Raw genomic sequence first — 21,396 nt, 5'->3', positions numbered from 1 at the left:
CCTATCTACATCATTAGGCACCTAAATACCTTTGAAAATCTGGCCCCTCAGTGCTTAGAAAGCTAGATAGGAGCCTTTGATTTGTATGCTTTTATACACTGAAATAATAATAAATAATAATAATAATTTCCAGTTGCCAATATGTGATTTTATTTCCTTAACAGACAGAAATATCCCTAACAGGGATGGGGATAGGCTGCAGATGTTAATTCCAGAGTTTGAAAACCCCAAAGATTTGGGGTGTTTGAATTCAGAGTTTTGGCTCAGGCCCATCTCTAATCACAGTTTATCCAGAGTTCAAGAGAGTTTGGACAGCAGCTGTCAAAAAGGGCATTCCATACTGGTAATGTGTGGCTTTCAGTTTCCTCTTTGTGTCATTGCTTGAGGCTGCCTTTGTTGCTTATTTATTTGTCAGAAATGTAATCAAGTGTCATGCTACACTATGGCATCTCTGTGATAAATTGTTTCCAAAATTTATGCTACTGTGTTTAACATACACTCAAAAATAGGTCTTTGTTTACCACTCTACCAGTCATTCCCACTGTTCCTTTTAAATTGTGACTAAACTGTATGTTCATGCAACTTAAGGAGAAATATCACATAGACCCAATGATAAGGAATTACATAGAACTCTTGTTGATGTAAATGAGAACTCTGTCTGCTGAACCAGGGTAAAATATGACAAGTTTTCTAGAACTTTATAAACTTGGTGAAAATTGTTATGCAAAATGTCATGTGATAATGTTTTATACAATTTCATATCATGGAAATTATTTTTTCCTTGAAAGAGACAAAGAGATGAGATAATGGTGAAATGTTCGTGTTTTCTATGTAAATCCACTTTTGCTCATTAAGGGAGGGTCTGTTTGAATCCAAGATTCTATATAAGCATCACAATATTATTGCCATACTATTTTACAGCTCCCTGATTGTGGTCATAGTTCTGGTCTGCTTTTGCATCAAAGCACTAGTGTTTATATATTAATGCCTGCATCTCCTATATTACAGACTGATATTCCACATTTATATAGCCTGGGCACAGTCCCCTTTTCCCAATATTTCATCTTTGTCAGGGAACTGTGTTCCTTTGTAAAGCAGTAAGATAAATAAGAATGAATAATGATACAGTGATATTTATTTAGAATTTCGAACACTGGAAAAAATAAATTCAATGTGAAAGAATATAAAATGCCAGTAGCATAGGTAAGTGCAGGCCACTATAAAAAGATGGCCCCAGATCCTTTGTCCCTTGTAATTCACCTTTGCACTAGTCCATTGGCACAAAGGACTTAAAAATGCTTCTGGCTATATGGCATGAGGGGCATGAAGACAAGAAAAGGGCACGGCAGGGCAGGATCTGCTCCAGCGATCCTGGCTAGTGCAGTGGCCCTCTAAGCATTCCTTCTTTAGGAGAATCCCTGAGTGGTGTCAGCAAGCGTAGCCAGCTCTTTGCCACCAGCTCCTGGCCCTCTGACATAGTGGGTGTTACAAGGGCAAGCCAGCCATAGGAGGCGAGAGTATGGCTGGAGCATTCTGTGTTTCAGCGATCCTAGCCTGGTGACTGAAGCTGTTGTACCTGGTTTTCAGCTGCTCACAGGACCAGGGAAGAATGGCAGAAGAATGGCATGTCCCTCTTTTGGCACTCCAAGCAAAACTCAGGCCTGCCTGGGGAGCTAGCACTAAAAGCCTATTAATGTGAATTTCAGAAATCTCAGAAACTAAAAGTTGATCATTTCCTAGCTTTAGTAGTAATACCTCAGAGAATTCCAGAAATTGGCACTACTGGTTCTGGCCTAGAGGAGTATAGTATCCTAGGCCTCTCTCTGCCAGGCCAGGAATACACAGACACAGACACTAGGGGTATAGCTACACTGAAAACGGTACAGCAGCATAGCTGGAGCTGAGCCCCTCTAGGGCTTCAATGTAGACACTACCTATGTCAACGGTGGGGTTCTCCCCTCAGCACAGGTAATCCACCTCCCCGAGAGGTGGTAGCTAGGTCAACAGAAGAATTCTGCTGGCAATCTGGCATGGTGTACACCAGGAGTTAGGCTGACATACTTACGTCTCTCAGTGGTATGGATTTTTCACTTCCTTGAGAGACGTAGCTACGGCGATATAAGTTCCCAGTGTGTGATGCTAGTAGAACAAAAACTCTGATCTTTCTAAAAGGAGAGGCTGGGAATCCACTGGGAAACAAAATCTAGTAACATGCGGCTCAGACACCACAGACTGTAAAAACAAATCAGTAGCTTGGAGAAGTCTAGAAAATAGGACTACTATCCTAAGTAAATGTAGACCCTGTGCTAAAACTCCTGCCAGATTTCAGTGTGAGAAGTAACTAACAATGAACAACAACACTCTCCTGCAAACTGGTTGAACGATAAGAACATAAAGCTGGTGTATTAGTAGTCTAACAGACACAAGAATGGCGGGGTAGGGGGGAAAGAGGGGAGTTAGCACAATAAAGTAGCCTCTCCCTCTGTATTCAAAATGTCTTCTCTGACCTTCCTCAGCACATGAGGTTGGCTTGGCCATTCAGTGACAGTGAGAGAGACTATGTCATGTGACTAATCCAAGCTCAAAACTCGACATGTGAAATGCTCTGTGGTCAACTCTGTCAAAATCCTGGCTGCCATCTAGATAGTGCAAACATCTGTAGCTTGTTATCAGAGGTGCTGGATAGGGAAACCAGGCCATTTCTGTACAATTTTTATAAAAGTTTTGGAGATACAACAAAAATAGCTTTTAATAAAACACTGCAACTTAAATGAAAAAAGTGCTGTTCACTTTCAAATCAAATATTTTGTAACGCTCTAGCCGTCACAATACAGATAGATTTGCCTATGTGATTAATCCTGTTCTACATATTCCCTACTATTATGTACCTGGGAATGAGGCTGCCAACTACCCAGTAGCTTTCTAAATTCATCAACTGGAAACAGGATTTTAACAAATGGGTGTTAACCCAACAAATCACATCAAATACATTTTCAATTCTGACCTATAATGCAATTTGAACTCAGATGTCTAGAAATGAATGAACCAGGTAGAGAAAAAGCATATGGTTTTCATTAGATGCAGCAGCATTTATGATCACAGAAAATCTAAGTAGCAGGTTTGTTGAATCATATATGACAAAAATATTGTGTGATTAGTAGGTTATTGTTTACCATTTAACAGTGTGGAAGAGTACCTAAACTGTGAGGTAAAATATTAGCATATTTAAAATTATGTTCACCCCCGTATGCTAAAAAGTTAATGGCAGACATATGGAGTGTGGGGGGGAAGAGCTAAACTGAATAAACATAAATCAAAGCTTTGCTTTTATCACCAACATGCACAGTGTTTCAGAATACTTTTCAATACATAATGTCCAGAAAAGAAAGAACAGCTAAATAGAGCTATTGGTAGAATGTCAAAAACAGATGGGAAGTAAAAATTGATCTTGGCCAGAAACCAAAAGATGGGATCAGCAGTTTAGTTGTTCTGATTTACAGCATTAAGTAGAACTGGCAATAAGAAATATACAAGTGCAGAGGCAGTTGCAATTTAAAAAATTCCCTCTGAAGAAGATTATAGCTTAACTTCATATGTTATTAGTTTTGATGACTTAACTGAACTCAGAACAGATACAGTAATTCTTCTGAACATGCTTTATCTTAGTATGTTCCTAAGAGCCACATATTTCTTGTTCTGAAGTTAGTACCCCTTAGATGATATAGTTTTCTTTTAATCCTGAGCCATAGGGTAGGATTACTGAGCCAGTAGGGTAACTTTACTAATTCAAAGAATAAATGGAGGAGATCAGTTCATGGTGAGAATTAGCTTTAAATGAATATTATGCTTGTGTGACTTTTCATGACTTCCATCAAAGCTGCATACAAAAGTTTATATCATAAACTAACAACTCTCTGTCCTGTGATTAAAGGGCACTTGATGACCTCGTGAACCACTCTTTAGACTTCCAGTGCTTCTGGCTTTAATATTCTGTGCTAGATTCACGGAGCTCTTCTACAGATGCTAAGCATTCAATCCTGAAGGCTCCACTTCATCATCAGGTAATTAGTATTTTCATTAACTTGCTTATTGTCAAGGAAAATGAGCCTTGATCATCTAATTTTTCCTCAATGAGTTGAATATTGTAATATATCTATAATTAATGTGTTTTATGCCACAAACGTGTAATGGAGTGGAAATCTGAGCCTGTTCCCAGCAGTCACTGTCAGTAAATGTTTGATGAATAAACAGAGACTTTCTAATGGGAAATGGTGGCAACTTTTATAAGCAGACACAATAAAGACTTTATTAACATACTTAAGAAGCATTCTGGGAAATAGAATTGAATGCATTATTACTGTAGGCTCCTTTTGTGAAAAGTAAATTTTACTGTCCCCATAACAAATGTTTGCTTGTTTGATGTAAGTTGTAGTGTCATTCTTTTATGAGCATCTTACAGTGCAATTTTGTGAAGTATTTTAAATTAGCTACATATTCCCTATAGAACTGTGATTTAAAAAAATAACAAACAAAAACTAAATAAAAAACCCTCTGAAATTTGAATAAACAAATCATTTGCCCACCTGGTTGCAATAGAAGGAGAGGGAGAGAAATAAGTGCAGGATTTCTACGGGAAAACCCAGTGCAGGTGCTCAGAGGATGAACAACGTTCGAGATGAAAAGGAAGATCATTTGCAATGCATCTAGTTAAACAGAGTAAATACTCCCTAAACTGTATGAATTAACAGCTTCAGCTGCAATTTGAGCATATTATGAACCAGATGTACTGGAGTCATGAATACCTCCAAATGGATGAGGCACTGAGTTAGCCACTTGACCAGCTCCAGAGATTGTATATATTTAAAATGAAACATTTATGGTCTGATTTGCAGAGGGGAGGAGCACACACAACTCCTATCAAAGTCAATACCAGCTGCAGGTGCTCAATACCTTTAAAAATCAAGCCCTTAAACTCTGCAATATGAAGAGTGGCTATTTTAAGCACTTTTTAAATTTTAGTAAGCACAGTTTATTCCCACTGCAGACCATATCTGGGGATTTGAAAATTATGTATACAAGAAAGGTCCAAGTTCTCCATTCAGATTTGTATGTAACTAAGCAGGCTTCTGAAGGACTGATTTAAGGGTGGTGGGAGGAACAAAAAAGGGGGAGGATAAAAGGGAGGACAGGACAGAGATCACTTGGCAATAGGGAAAATTTGCCCAAGGAGAAAATTAGAGAGTTTAAAATGGTGAGTGTAAGCAAGGCTGGCTTGAGGTCATATGGGACCCACCCTGCAAACCCTGCAATAACTTCCACAAGATGGGGGAAATGGCATCCATTTTTAAGGTCTGTGCTCATTAAGAACTACTCAGGTCTGGCTATGTGAGAGCATAGTTACCTTCTACCCAGCCACAAGGTCAGCTAAACTACCATTCTGATATGCACACCACAAAGACCCACAAAGGAATTCCTTCTTGGCCTCCAGCCTTAGCACAGACCCTATTCAACCTCCTCCAGACCACGGAGAATAATCTTGCCCTGGAATGGGCAAGAATACCATCCAAAGAATACTTTATAATGCTTATTGTACAATCAAGAACAAAACCACCAACCTTCTTCTTAATTTTTTAAAATTAAATTACTGAGCTTACTTCAGAAAGGACATCAGGGGATTACAGATGAGATCTAAAAGTGGCCAATGGGTAACTTTCAAGACTTCAAATACTACTTTTTTATCTTAAAACTTACAACCTTTGATTTGGAACGGAATTTTTAAAAATAGGTAAGATAAGGGTTTTCCCGGTGATCAGTTTCTTTTTCACAATGTCGATTGTGTACCTTAAATAGGAAGCATAGAGTAAAAAACGTACTGAGATCTGTTCCCTGATCAGGTGAGGAGGAGAAAAATCATGATTTTCTCCAGGGGTGTATTTGAATTCTATAGTTAAATATCTCCTGAATTAAATGCCTCCTACAGGGAGTTACGAAGAGTCCGAACTCAGTGCCTCAAGACCCTCAGACCTACAGTGGGGCATACAGAGCTGCAGTATATCCTCTGAACTGGGTTGGCAAAACTTGAGAAATCAGAGTTAAAGGGCATGGAGATGAGGAATTCAATTGCATGAACTCCCTATTGTCAACTCAGTTCCCTGATTCACTTCTACAAATCTCTTTGGACTGGTTTTTTTTTTTTTTTTTTTTTTTTTGGCTTCCACAGCAGACTGCTTTTAATTCAAAAGTGTTTTGGCCTGTATCACTGGCCCTCCAGAGGTTTGTATACCCAGCAGAGAATTCTGTGCTCTATCAGCCAGGCCACACACTGGAATCCTTAAAAGATCTATACAATATTGGACTCAAGATAGCCAGGATTGGTGAGAAGAAGGGAAGGAAGGGGCCTAAACAAAGTAATAGGCGCTGAATGGAGCTATGTCATACTGGGCTGTTTTGGTTTACTGTGAGTCTTCTAAGCAGGTTCAGCTTGCATGGTTTTATGATGCCCTAGTAGAACTGGTTGGCAGTTTTTTGTCTTAAAACAACAGACAACTTTTAGGTGAAAAAACTAAATCAAATTTTTTTTGGCCAAATGCTTTCAGCTGAAAACGAAACATTTTGATTTGAAATGCTGCTACCATGCCTTACGGAAATTGAAGTTCAGGTGGCACATGTGCCCAATCTGCCCTATAAGCCAGACTCCCTGGCTAGACTACACCTACCATGGTGCATCATGGTCTTTCCTCTTGCTGAGCCACCGTGGTGCATCCTGAGAATCCCTAATAACTACTGAGTACACCTGTGTCCTCCGTGCAGGACTGGACCCTGCACACGAGTTAGATGGAGGATTGCCTATTTTCCCTCAGTTTGTGAATGGCTAGTGGAGATATATGCTTCCTTCCAGCCCAGATTTAAGTGCCAAAATCCACAAGAGAGACTTATCTCTAACCATGTCTCCATACATGTATGTGTCTAGAAACTGGAAAGGAAAGAAAAAGACCACTATCATAATAGTTGTGATAAATACTTTCTTTTAGTAAACACCCCTCTTCTCAGCATCTTCCATTGGCTAGTTTCGGTGGCTCCCCACATAATGTGCTGGCTTTTGTGGATCCCATTCTAAGGCGCCTATCTCTACCCATTCATTGTATAGGGAGCCCAGGCTCCTAACTCAGGTTTTGTGGAGCATTGTGTTATCACAGTGATTTTCTAGGCATCTAAAAGTTAGGCACTGTGAGTCTGAGCATCACAAGCCCTAAACATCTTTGTGGATATGGGCCTATGTGTTTACTGTATTTACGTAAATTTGTTTTAAAAAAGATATATCATCCAACACATAGAAAACCTGGGAGTAAACCCCAAAATAAATGTATGTTTGCTATCTAGGGGAGTTGGGAATATGGAAAATAGAACTGTTTGCAGATGTGGATGAGCTCTAAGCATGCCCCCATATAGGTATGTGTCTGTAAACTGAAATGGAAAGAAAAGACCACTGTTTGTCATGGTAAAGGCAATGTTGTGAAAATACTCCCGCCATGAGTGGGGTTCCTTACTGCAGATGGAAGAAACAACAGAACGGTATCTAAGAAACATTAAATGCTCTCACGTGCCATCCAGCTACAAAGAAGCTTTTAATGCCCATATAGCCCAGGTAAAAAGAAGTGACGTAATCATGTTGCTGTTGGGAAGAAATAGTCCTGGATCGGATGGGTTCACTTGGTTTACTTTTGAAGGCATAACTGTAAAAATAAGTGACACATCTAAGTTTCCCACTGATATTTTTGGAGGGTGGGATTGGCATTTCCACAGTTTGCTGTCTCTATAGTATGGAGGGATGCTTTGTCAGTTGGCATCATTTGTGCTAATATTGTGCTATTTAGCAGTACTATGATAACAGATACATAGCCTGACCCTATTGTCACTGAAATCAATGGGAGCTTTACTGTTAATTTCATTGTAATCAAGGGCACTCTTACTTAGGTACAGTGGTGAAAAAAATCGAACTTGGGTACCAAAATTTAGACCCATGTTTAGACACCTAAATAACTGGCCCAAATTTCAGAGTACACTCAGCTCTCATTGAAGCTGATAGGTGTTGCTTAAGAAAATCTAATAGAAAAAAAAAGCTGTAAAAAAGCCTTTTGTTTCCCCATGTTGGGTGAAATTCTTGCCCCATTGAAATCAGTGGGAGTTTTACAATTGAGTGCAGAGCAGTGAGGATTTTCCCAGTTTTCTCCATGTCTGATGTACTGTTCATTCTTTTCTCTGAGTAGATGTACATCAGAACTCTTTAATGGATCTTTGGCAGCATATCTGAAAGAATGATTTAGGAAATATTTATTAATTTATTTTTCCTTATACTTCAGAACCAGCTCAACTAGCAGGGTTTTTGATTATTATTTTATGTGTAAGGCATAAACAGTGAAGAAAAATCATGAATGTATTTTACAGGCCAGAGTTAGGTCTTTATCACAATAAGATAATGATATTTAAGTATATTTCTCTTCTCACTAATACTACTGAAATAGCAGACAACAGATCATATTAAGGTTATCAGCAGAAACTAGGGGAACAATTCATTTCTCTATTACACTGCTGTAAAACTGGGGTAACTCCACTTAAGTCATTTGAGTTTCTCTAATTTTACACATCATTACGGAGACCAAAATTGGTCTAGTATTCTTAATAGATCTAACATTCTGCTGTGGCCTCTATGTATCTTATTCATTTTTCCAAAATCAGGTGTGTGCTGTAAGACTCCTGAACTTTTGTGTAAGATTTCTTTCCATAAAAAACTGATGTTGGCCCATATTTCCAACGTATCTTTTTAAAAATGTTAAATTGGTTAAGTGACACAAACATTGAAAATACTGCCTCAAGATTATTTTGATAACTTATAAGGAAATCCTTTTAGAGACAACCCCACCCCAAAACAATCAAAAAATAAAGGTATTAGAAACATGACGTTTTATATTTCACTGGATAAAGATAGAAGAGAGAGACAGAGGTTGACAAAATAATGCATATAAAGGCCAGATATCTGTGTCCTGAGGCCATCAGACACTTCCCTAATGGACTACAGCACACATAAAAATAATTAATCATGCAGAGAAGGTACTGTTGGGGTTAGAACTGAGGTCTTCAGCTTTTAATGGAAATGCTCTCTGATTGAGTTAGAAGAAAAACTTCCTTACTTCAAGCAGTGGGGTGTTTGTCATACTTAACTCATAATAGTTTAGGAGTACAATAAAATATCAGACACGGTTCCACACTTTTATTTCTTGGGGTATTAAAACGATATATAATACAAGAAAAGCAGAAGTATAAAATGAACTCCTTTGCATGGTAGTATTCTCAAATTTCAGTAGGAGGAACACTTAAGAGGCTAAACTCAGTCTCTCTGGGGTCATATTTGTTCCCCCAATAAAGATACATCTCTCTGAATAATCTCTCTGTTACATGCATTTCAAAAATATGCAAAAAGAAAAGGAGGACTTGTGGCACCTTAGAGACTAACCAATTTATTAGAGCATAAGCTTTCGTGAGCTACAGCTCACTTCCTCAGATGCATATCGTGGAAACTGCAGCAGGCTTTATATCAAAAATATGGTGTGTCTGCTATCGGGTTGTTTGATAGGTTGCTGAATTACAGTCGAATCTGATCACTTCTTTGCTTATTTTCTGTTAAGGTGCACATCTACAGTACAAAGATTTTAAAATATAACTTTAAAGAGTAGGTTAAGATCCCCTGTCAGTAACATAAAGAAAAGGAGTACTTGTGGCACCTTAGAGACTAACAAATTTATTTGAGCGTAAGCTTTCGTGAGCTACAGCTCACTTCATCGGATGCATACAGTGGAAAATACAGTGGGGAGATTTATATACATAGAGAACATGAAACAATGGGTGTTACCATACACACTTTAAGGAGTGATCAGGTAAGGTGAGCTATTACCAGCAGGAGAGCTGGGGGTTGGGGAGACCTTTTGTAGTGATAATCAAGGTGGGCCACTTCCAGCAGTTGACAAGAACGTCTGAGGAACAGTGAGGGGGGGGCGGTAAACATGGGGAAATAGTTTTACTTTGTGTAATGACCCATCCACTCGCAGTCTCTATTCAAGCCTAAGTTAATTGTATCCAGTTTGCAAATTAATTCCAATTCAGCAGTCTCTCGATGGAGTCTGTTTTTGAAGTTTTTTTGTTGAAGTATTGCCACTTTTAGGTCTGTAATCGAGTGATCTACAACCTATCCTGAAGGATGACCCATCACTCTCACAGATCTTGGGAGACAGGCCAGTCCTTGCTTACAGACAGCCCCCCAACCTGAAGCAAATACTCACCAGCAACCACACACCACACAGTAGAACCACTAACCCAGGAACCTATCCTAGCAATAAAGCCCGTTGCCAACTGTGTCCACATATCTATTCAGGGGACACCATCATAGGGCCTAATCACATCAGCCACACTATCAGAGGCTAGTTCACCTGCACATCTATCAATGTGATATATGCCATCATGTGCCAGCAATGCCCCTCTGCCATGTACATTGGTCAAACTGGACAGTCTCTACGTAAAAGAATAAATGGACACAAATCAGACGTCAAGAATTATAACATTCAAAAACCAGTTGGAGAACAGTTCAATCTCTCTGGTCACTCGATTACTGACCTAAAAGTGGCAATACTTCAACAAAAAAACTTCAAAAACAGACTCCAACGAGAGACTGCTGAATTGGAATTAATTTGCAAACTGGATACAATTAACTTAGGCTTGAATAGAGACTGGGAGTGGATGGGTCATTACACAAAGTAAAATTATTTCCCCATGTTTATTCACACCCCCCCCCCGCACTGTTCTTCAGACGTTCTTGTCAACTGCTGGAAATGGCCCACCTTGATTATTACTACAAAAGGTTCCCCCTCCGCTCTCCTGCTGGTAATAGCTCACCTTACCTGATCACTCTCCTTAAAGTGTGTATGGTAACACCCATTGTTTCATGTTCTGTGTGTATATAAATCTCCCCCCTGTATTTTCCACTGAATGCATCTGATGAAGTGAGCTGTAGCTCACGAAAGCTTACGCTCAAATATATTTGTTCGTCTCTAAGGTGCCACAAGTACTCCTTTTCTTTTTGCGAATACAGACTAACACGGCTGCTACTCTGAAACCTGTCATAAAGATATATATAATATAAAGATAAAGACTATAACAGGGTTCAAAAAATAACTAGGTAAATTCATGGAGGATAGGTCCATCAATGGCTATTAGTCAAGATGGGCTGGGATGGTGTCCCTAGCCGCTGTTTGCCATAAGCTGGGAATGGGCGATAGGGGATAGATCACTCCATGATTACCTGTTTTGTTCATTCCGTCTGGGGCACCTGGCATTGGCCACTGTCGGAAGACAGGATACTGGGCTAGATGGACCTTTGGTCTGACCCAGTATGGCCGTTCTTATCTTCTTATATTACACACAAAGCCTAAGACTACACTGCATACTACTGGTAGTGGTGTATAGGGTATGTCTAGCTACATGTCACAGTGAAAGGCTACATTCACAGTGGCATGTAGCTACACATGTCAAGAAAGGCCTGCAGTCTTTTCCCACTACCTACTCTCTGCCGGAGCCCTTCTCTGTGGTGGGGGAAGGCTTTAGCCACTCCCTGAGGTGAAACCTTTTCCAATTGCTAAAAAATAGCAGTGTAAATGGGGGAGGCACTGCTTGGACATGTAGAAAGCTGTGTAGGGTACATACCTCTGGGCTCAGGCGTGTCTTTACCCACCTAAGCAGTGCCTCACCATCTATACTTATATTTATACCCAGGCTAGGGGGTACGTATGTATGTGTATGTGGGTGTATGTTCTTTACAAGCTGGCATAAAGAGTGTGCAGTGCAGACATACTGAAAGTAAGCAGTGCTGAACTAACATTTTTAAGGTCGCAAAGTCAAGCACTCACAATTTTGGCAATGTTAATATTCAGGTTTCTTGTGCAATGCATTATGATACAATCTTTAATTACATGATCACATATTATTTTCCCACAGGATCCCTGCCCCCCTCTCTCACACTGAGCGCTGGTTTTGGGAAATAGCAGTGGTGTCCAAAGTGACCAACATTTTCACATTAATTTCAGGGACATTGGAGGTGGTACTTAATTTGCAACTAAAGCCTATCTGAATAGATGCAGTATAAGCTCCCTTATATTACTTTGCTACGTAAAACATAGAAACAAGTATTTACCTTATTAATGGTCTTGCTTAAGTACAGTGAATGTAGCACTCTTGCCCCTTGACAAGTTTGCCCCCCAAATTTGAGAGAGTGGCATTGTGACCTGGTGCACGGGGGTCATAGCACTGCTCAGGTTTGGCCTGGACAAAAAGTGGTTAGGCCATGGCTCAGCTTCCCCCACCTACCACCCCACTTCCAGCTCCATGGCCTATGCTGATGCCCACATGTGGCTGACACTTATGATTCTGAATAATGGAGCTGAATTGTTGAATTTGGCAAAAATGGATTTTTTTTGTGCAGGAGACAACATTATTAAATCAGGTGTCAGGTGAGTTTGAGTTCTAAACAGGAGTCTTCCTGACATACCGGGAAACTTGGCCAGTATGGTGGAGCCTAAATGTTAGACTTAGGTGCCTCAGTATCTCTGTGGATCTGGACTATGGACCCTGCATGAAACTGATCAGCCCTCCTTTTGGGATGGGAGTGAGAGTTTGAAGGTGCAGAGTAGGAGTGCACATGAATAAGGCTTTAGAAAGGCTTTTGGTACTGTCTCGCATGACCTACACATAAACAAACTAGGGAAATACAACCCAGATGGAGCTACTGTAAGGTGGGTGCAGAACTCATTGGAAAACTGTTCCCAGGGAGTAGTTATCAGTGGTTCACTGGAAGGGCATATCAAATGGGTCCCACAGGGCTCGGTTCTGGGTCCCATTCTATTCAATATCTTCATCAATTATTTAGATTATGGCATAGAGAGTACACTTATAAAGTTTGCAGATGATACTAAATTGAAAGGGGTTGCAAATGCTTTGGAGGACAGGATTAAAATTCAAAATGATCTGGTCAAACTGGAGAAATGGTCTGAAGTAAATAGGATGAATTTCAAAAAGGACAAATGCAAAGTACTCCACTTAGGAAGGAACAATCAGTGGCACACATACAAAATGGGAAATGACTCCTAGGAAGGAGTACTGCAGAAGCAGATCTGGGGATCATAGTGGATCACAAGCTAAATACGAGTCAACAGTGTAACACTTTTGCAAAAAAATAAAACATAATTCTTGGATGTATTAGCAGGAGTGTTGTAAGCAACACACGAGAAGTAATTCTTCCGCTCTACTCTGTGCTGATTAGGCCTCAGCTGAAGTATTATATCCAGTTCTGGGTGCCACATTTCAGGAAAGATGTGGACAAATTGGAGAAAGTCCAGAGAAGAGCAACAAAAATGATTAAAGGTCTGGAAAAGATGACTAATGAGGGAAGTTTGAAAAAAAATTGGGTTTGTTTAGTCTGGAAAAGAGAAAACTGAGAGGGGACATAAGAACAGTTTTCAAGTACATGAAAGGTTGTTACAAGGGGGAGGGAGAAAAATTGTTGTTCTTAACCACTGAGGATAGGACAAGAAGGAATGAGCTTAAATAGCAAGGGAGGTTTAGGTTGGACATTAGGAAAAACTTCTAAACTGTCACAGTGGGTAAGCACTGGAATAAATTGCCATGGGGCGTTGTGGAATCTCCCTCACTGGAAATTTTTAAGAGCAGGTTAGACAAACACCTGCCAGGGATGGTCTAGATAATACTTAGTCCTGCCATGAGGGCAGGGGACTGGACCAGATGACCTCTCGAGGTCCCTTCCAGTCCCATGATTTTATGATTCTATGAGCTGATGTTCACATATATCTATCTCTAAGTATTTTCTATAGAATTTATAATAATAGTAGGCAAGGATATCCAAGGTAAATTAGATTTGCTGTGTGAACTTGCTCTTAGACATCATGGATTTTGTTGCTTTTCTCTATTCCCTGATTAAAGGAGATTTTGCTTGAGGAATAACCTTCCCTCCCCCACCATCACCATGCTAGTTCTCATGGAATAGTTCTGTCAAAGAGGAGGTCTTGCTGCATGTCCTGAAGGTGCTTCGACTCTGGATTAGTCCAGTATCCCCTAGATCCAGTTCCATAGCTGAGTGCCCTCAACCAAAAGTGCTTTATCTTTGGCTCTTGTACTTCATCCTGAGCTTTGTAAGCTAAATTGTCCCAGGAGGGTGCAGTTGTCTAAGCCAGGCATGTATGTAAGTGTGGTCACTGATGTAACTAGGTTCAGATCCACTGATTGTGCTGAAGTTTAGAACTAAGTTTTAGAACTAGCAATGTAAGGATAAACAGAAGGGATTTAGCAGAAGGATTAGAGCACAACAGCGATGTGCTCATGGCAGCTCATTCTGTTGAGAAGTTGGGTAGGCACATTCTGCACAAGCTGAAGATTCCTCATGGCTTCCACCTTCAGCTGAAGATTCTGTGAATTGCAGCCATTCAGTGTGGAGATGATGAATTCCCGGTGGAAAGATGTTTTTCTGGAAAGAGGGGTGCAGTGCTAAATCATGCTAAAAGTGGAAGAATTTTTTCTTTGAATTTTGCCCTTGATGTTATCTGATCATCTGGACTTAGTGATGAGTCAAATGGGACACCAGGGCATCACATGTCTTTGACTAACAGGGGGTTGGATTCTTTCAGTGGAAGGGGAGGACAATGTGTAGGCTAACTCTTCAACGTGTTTCCCCTTCTGACCAGTATCACCTTGGTCTTGCCCAGGGTCCGATTGAGACAGCTGCTTTTCATCTAGGAGTAAACTTTTTGATGCAGTCTACTTTAATGTAGGAAAATCCCAGCAGTTTCATGGTGCTACCACAATCCCCAAATCCCATGGAATTCCAAACATGCACAATTCATGTGATTGGGATTCTTTCAGGTTAGAGGGAAGGGAGACAATGCTGTGTTCTAACCCAACCACCCCATCTCCTGACAGATTTTAGCCTAAAGGAGGGATCGTCCTTGGGGCACAAGCAGGCTGTGGGGTTTCAGGACTGTGAGATTCCATTCAGGAGACATCAGCATTGCAATTAAACACTTACGGTAGGACAGCATCAACAAATTTGGGCTTGTGGGGCTGTAAAATTGCAGTGTAGACATTTGGGCTTGGGCTGGGCCTGGAGTCAGGGCTCTTGGACCCTCCCCGCTTTCAGCCCCACGAGCTCAAGTCAGCTGACACTGGCCTACCACAGGTGTTTAATTGTAGTGTAGACATACCCAAAGGGATCTGTGCCCTCCAGCCAATTTTTAATTAATTTAATTTTCTCTAAATTCACCCTTCTTCTTTGCTTCTATGCTTCTTTTACCTTGACAGCGTGGTTCTTAAATGTCCTTTTCCTTGGCTTTGTCCTTACAGGTTTTCATCAGTCATCAGATGATGATGATGATGATGCACAGATGGTCCGCATCAGAAGAAATGAGAAGATGGCTAGAGCACTAGTGGCAGCAGCTTCATTCCAAATTGGACCAGCTAGAGCATAAAGAATTTTTGAAGTCTGATTCTACTTGTAAGCTGCTGGGGCAGGGATGTTCTACCTAGTGGGTGGAGTGGGACCTTGCCTGGTGGTTGTGGTGGCAGTTCAGATAAAGACAAGTGAAGATCCAGGGATCAGGCATTGCTCCAAGGGTGACTCCAGAGTCAGGGTTGATGGGCCAAGCTGAAGTCAAAACCGGAGTCAGAAGCCTAAGCCGCAGGGTAAGCCAGAGGGGTAGTCGGAGATATAACCAGGGGATCAGAGCCAGGAGTCAGAAACCAGAACAGACAGGGAGGTTGGGGCTGGAGCAAGGCAAGAGCAGAAAGTGGAAGTGAGAGCAGGGTAAGCATAGCTGTGGGCTAAACATTGATCAGCTGCTGTGCTGTTGCAGGGCTCAAGTAGCAGACCACTGGCTCCCTTATCGAATCAGGAAGCACCACCATTTCTGAGGGGGGGGCGGCGTCATTGGGCCTAGCTGGGCTTGTTGGATTGCCTAGCAACCAGGCTGGGAGCCAGCTGTGCCCCTACACTACTGCTGTGCAAGAGGGAAAGGGTCCTTCACCTCTCTCAGAGGTGCCACAAAGTCCTGAGCAGTGGACCTGTTCCAGTTAGCAAAGGGATGCACACATATTTGGAGCTTCTACTGAAGCTGCTGATATTCTTTCTTGTTTCAGGTTGGTTGCACTGATGCTGAAGAAATGTCTTGCGCAACCTATGATTTTTTAGGACATTGTCTCTTGAAGGTGCAGGGACGACTGAAGAAGCTGAATGACCCTTGAACTTGGTAGGATTTTTATGTTATCAGTATTTTTCTGATTATACTTATTTTGGGAGGACCATAGAGGGTCTAAATAGAGTATAATTGATCCCAACAAAGTATATTCTTTTGTCTCTTGCTATCCTTTAAAAAAAAGAAAAACAAAACGAAAGCTTGTCTCCAAAGTTGTTTATGGGTAATATTTGTTTTTACAAAAAATGGATGGTTCCCTAGACCTGTTCAGAGTTTAAAAAAGGAATTGGTGTTTATGCTAGGCAAATGAAGGAAGTTATGGAAACCCATCATTCACCATGTTAAGGGCATTTTAGCAGCTCTGGGTCATATACATAAAAGTGATTTTGAGTTAGCATTGCTTAAAGGACATTTTTATAGTTTTAATTTTGTTTTCTACTTGCCTTTGGTCCAGACTATACTGTTCTTTCTCACAGAGCAGTACCTTACTCTGTGTTGAGTTCTACTGATAAACTGATGGGCCTACTCACAGAGTGAACTACTACTTGAGATTAATGAAGGCAGAATTGGGGGCTATATTTGTAGTGCTGCCTTAAAAGCTTTAAAATAACTTTACTTTCCCTAGTGTGTTTTTCCTTTCCTTTTAGCAAATCCTGTTGTTTTATTCCATGGTTCTTCTGGGATCAACACAGGAATGGGGTTTCTTCTTTGTTTTTCAAACATCATCATTAGTAATAAAATAAATAATACTTAGGACTCTTATACTGCTTTGCTGCATAAGAGATAATTATTATCATTGTTGATCAGATTCTGCTGAGCCTTTCTCATGTGAGCAAATCTTTCTTATTTCATAGATTCATAAATTCATAGATTCCAAGGTCAGAAGGGACCACTGTGATCATCTAGTCTGGCCTCCTGCATAACACAGGCCATAGAACTTCTTTGCAATAATTCCTAGAGTATATTTTTTAGAACAAACATCCAGTCTTGATTTAAAAATTGATGGACAATTCACCACGACCCTTGGCAAATTGTTCCAAATTGTTTGATTAACTCTATTACCTTCAGTGGGACTATTTACAAGAGTAAGGAATGCCCACATAAGGCTTTTCATGAACTGGCCCGTTGCTTAAACCACTGGATAATCTATTGTTATCTATCAACGTGCGGTTGGCCCTGTACAATATATCAAAGAAGACATATCTCCTTAGCTGTCAGTCTAAATCCATCATTCACGATATCAGTGCAGTACCATGAATAAGATTTATTAGCTAACTGGTAATTCTGCTTATTAAGAGAGATTATTCCTTAGGCCATGACTATACGTACAGTGCTGCAGCGGTACAGCTGTACCGATGCAGATGCGCTGCTGCAGTGCATCTGGTGAAGACGCTCTATGCCCATGAGAGAGCGCTCTCTGGTTGGCATAAAAAACCCTGCCTCCGCGAGTGGCATAAGCACACGATCACTTATGGGGGCGTAATTTATGTCGCTCAGGGGGGTGGAATATTCACATCCCCGAACGACGTAGGTTTTGCCAGCACAGTCTGTAGTGTGGACGTAGCTTTAATTTAAGCAGAATTAATTTTTCCTGGGTCATGCCCACAACCATAAACAAGTTTGAATCTCTTTTGGGGTTTGAGGAATCTGGATGATTTTTGTTAACTTTTAACTTGCTTTCTGGTTTTGTGCGGGGCCAGAATTGCAATATGCTGAGCAAAGCTGTTCTTGGTGACATGTTCTTGTATCCAGACCAGCAGCAGAAGTATTTAAAGAGAGCATGAACTTGTGAGGTTTCCAGTTCAAAGAAATTTGGGCAAGCATCTAATCCAAAACAAAGCCAATCTTCAAACATTTTGAGGGGGTTCGTGCATGAGTTGTGAGGTCCCATGCAGAAAAAAGAGAGCTTGAAATTAATGAGTTAGAAAGAAAAGAAATTAGCGGAAGAAAAGAGAAGTAGGTCAGCATAACTTGGTACCTGCATGTAAAACTGAAAAACAAGCACTCCCTGGAAGTTAAAAATAGAATCTCATTATAGAATGTCAAGCTTCTTTAATTAGATAAAAGGGACATGAGATGGGACTGGCAGCAGCAGGGGCAAGGAAAGTTAGGTCTTTTAGTTTTCCCATGGAAGCAGACAAAAGAAGCACCAGACCCACCCCACCTCAACACGGGACAGGAACCCCAGCCCACCTCCTTGGGGCAACGCATACAAAGGCCCAAGGAAAGGTTTTGTCAGCTATGGCAGGAGAAGTTACAGGAGTGTAACTTCACAGTATTGGAGGCCTCACAAATGACAGTAATACTGCCTCAGCGCTCCCTTGTGGACATGGCATTGACTGCTGAAAGGGAGATGTGGGGAGAAGACTAGGAATTGCACTGTGTGGGAAGGAGGAAGGGGAAGCATGGGGAATAATTAAGTTTGAGGTGATTGCACTATGATAGGAAGCAATGAGGGCTTGGTTTAATGCCCATATAAATCAATCAGAGTTTCGGTGGATGCAGGATAAGTCCCTGAGTGAATTAACTAGGGCTGGGAAGAGGGGGAGGAAGAAAAAGGGGGATCAATGGGACAAGTCATATGCATAAAGCTAAGCTTGTGCCTAAGTGTTTGCATTATCAGGGCCTTAGACTGTAAGCACTTTGGAGTCCTTATTTTATGATTGAAAAGAACCTAGTCCACATTTACATCCTATAAACATGAATAATATATGCTCCTAATTTACTGAGGGTATAACTGGGATTTCATTGTAGGTAAAATTGTAGTTATTTATGTTCATTACTAGATATTTTGGATTTATAAAGCAGATGCAAAAGGTCTAATCAAGCAGTGAAATTCCATTGTGGTCAATGGTGTAAATCAGCATGAGAGAGAATGAGGTGTAATGTCTGCACATCATAGCTGAAGCACTGTGATGGACTGGTTGGAGCAGCAGTGACTAGAAGAAGGAACACACCAGGGTGGTTAGTGTCAAGGTGGCACAATTTACTGAAAATCAGATCACAAACGAGAAAAAATCTCCCATGAGGAAATCCTACATATCAATACTATGGATTGATTTATATAGGACCTTTCTTTAGCAAAGCGTGTTATAGAATTACAAACTATTAAAGCTGAGTGAATAATTCACAATGAGTAACTTATTCAATGAATTTAACCTCTCTGCTCAGCCACAAAGAGATCACTATTGCCTTAAATATTTAATGAATTTTTTAGTGAACTTTTTAATGCTATGGATTGATCACAAACAGTGCTCTGTGAATATTTGCTAGACAGCTTCTCTGGGGTCCTGATTTAACAAGGTGCTTAAGCATGTTACTTAACTTAAGCACATGAGCAGTGCCACTGAAATCAGTGACTACTCAAATACATAAAGTTAGTCCTGTATTTAAGTACCTTTCTGAACTGTAACCTTAGTTAGTTGTAATTCATCATAAGTCATTTGGTATTTTCTTCCTGGATTGGATGATTATGCAAGCTCATGAGTATTCAGGCATACTATGCAAAGTTCTTTTCCCATGATTACTCATGCATCTAGCTTGCCAATGGGACTGTGTATACTGGCATAACTTAATTCCTTAAATGGTGGTGGGAAATGGACACAAAAGATGCAAGACACATTTCTTGAGCAAATTCACTGCAAAACATGATTGATCATCTAGAGAAGTTTGGCACAATGTATCCAGATCTCCAAACCTTATCGCTATAGGGATCATTTCACTTCATTGCCACTGCATTTCAGTCACCTCTGAGGGTGAAAGGAAATGGGCATTATAATACCAGTAATACTCCACAAAAGATTAGGGAAGGTATTCTTCTTCTAATTAAAATGAAAGGGGAATGTAGGTTTCACTAATTTGGGGAATGGAATGAAGTCTGCAAGGGCAGGTCACATTGACCTTCTCTCTCTGTCTCTCTCTCTCTCTCTCTGTCTCTCTCACTCTCACTCTGTGTGCGTGTGTGTATATATATACACGGCAGCTGTAGGATATTCTGTTTGTTTAACTATATTTAAACTCCCATTATCATCAGTCCTTGGCCTATTCCCATTTTTTAACTTTTTAAATCTTTTTAACTACCTTAGAGATGCTTAATATACCAGATATATGGAGAAAAATACACTTCCACTGCAGCTCCATTTACTAGGGAGTGGGTCATTCCTTTGGAAGTACTGTACCAACTTTCCAATGAACCCTCATAACTGCATGCTACTACAGCAGCAAACAGAAGTGAAGAGTTAATGCATTCTGGATCTGCTCCTGAGAATGTGTGTTAGAGCTGCCCAGCGTTAATACCCTGAGCGTTGCAGCGGATTAATAATTTACCTGTAAAAGCACAAGGCAGTCTTCAAACATAGCCATTTAAAAGACGATAACAATATCTATAGATTTTTAAAGGAGAACTTAATTTAATATAAATTATAAGTCAAAAATTCTACTTGCAGATCTGTACTATCTGTACAGACCAGAATATTGGAATCTAGATTTGCATGTGGCTCCAGGAGAGTAACAACTGTTCTTAGCTGTAAAGAAAAGAGCTCAAACTCAGTAAACTAAATTAAAATGGCTTACATGCAATATGAAGACCCACCTGGCAAAAGGGTTGTATTAATGTAGATATAAAGTTGATTTTACTTTATGAAGAAGTTTAAACTGTTCCAATCAAATCATAATGACCATTTAAGGAAGCAGTAGTTATAGTAATGTGTCATTCTTGCTCTATTGGGGTACGACAATCTTCCTTCATAATATTTAAATAGAGAATTAGAGCATACTGAATACCTGATCATTGTGCACTTCAGATGACTAACAAATGTCATGAGTATACGTGTGCATCTCAGATGTATATTATATTGTTGTGCACAGAGTAATGTGTCTTCAGGGTCCTATTGCAAAAAAGCTGTCAATCTTCACTGAATTATTCTGTAAATATATCTTCCCATAAATAAATTTAAAAACCTTTCCTAATAAGTTTAATTGGAAGATACTGGGGTTGGGGAGGGGCGGGGAGGTGGGAATAAAAAAACTAGTGATATGCAAACTAGTTCTCAAAAAGTAAGCACTTGTGAATGTGGAAAATGTACAGCTTTGGAAT

General features: G+C 40.3%; 2 long non-coding RNA genes across 2 annotated transcripts in view; one reads left to right on the top strand and one right to left on the bottom strand.

Moving 5' to 3' along the window:
* LOC311528816 overlaps positions 1-21,396 on the top strand; it is a 144,292-nt gene that overhangs the window by 44,027 nt on the left and 78,869 nt on the right. Inside the window, exons 2-4 of the long non-coding RNA XR_014713709.1 lie at positions 3,932-4,061; positions 15,454-15,604; positions 16,246-16,355. This is a non-coding gene — a long non-coding RNA (uncharacterized lncRNA). The remainder of the gene's footprint in view (positions 1-3,931; positions 4,062-15,453; positions 15,605-16,245; positions 16,356-21,396) is intronic.
* The window catches only part of LOC311528822, an 88,589-nt gene that overhangs the window by 42,934 nt on the left and 24,259 nt on the right, over positions 1-21,396 (bottom strand). The gene's annotated exons all lie outside the window — the stretch shown is intronic.

The sequence above is a fragment of the Lepidochelys olivacea genome (genome assembly GCF_965140295.1).
Source record: "Lepidochelys olivacea isolate rLepOli2 genome assembly, chromosome: 1".
In the NCBI taxonomy this organism is placed as follows: Eukaryota; Metazoa; Chordata; order Testudines; family Cheloniidae; genus Lepidochelys; species Lepidochelys olivacea.
The sequence above is the reverse complement of the archived record's forward strand: the minus strand, read 5'-3'. Positions and strand labels throughout refer to the sequence as shown.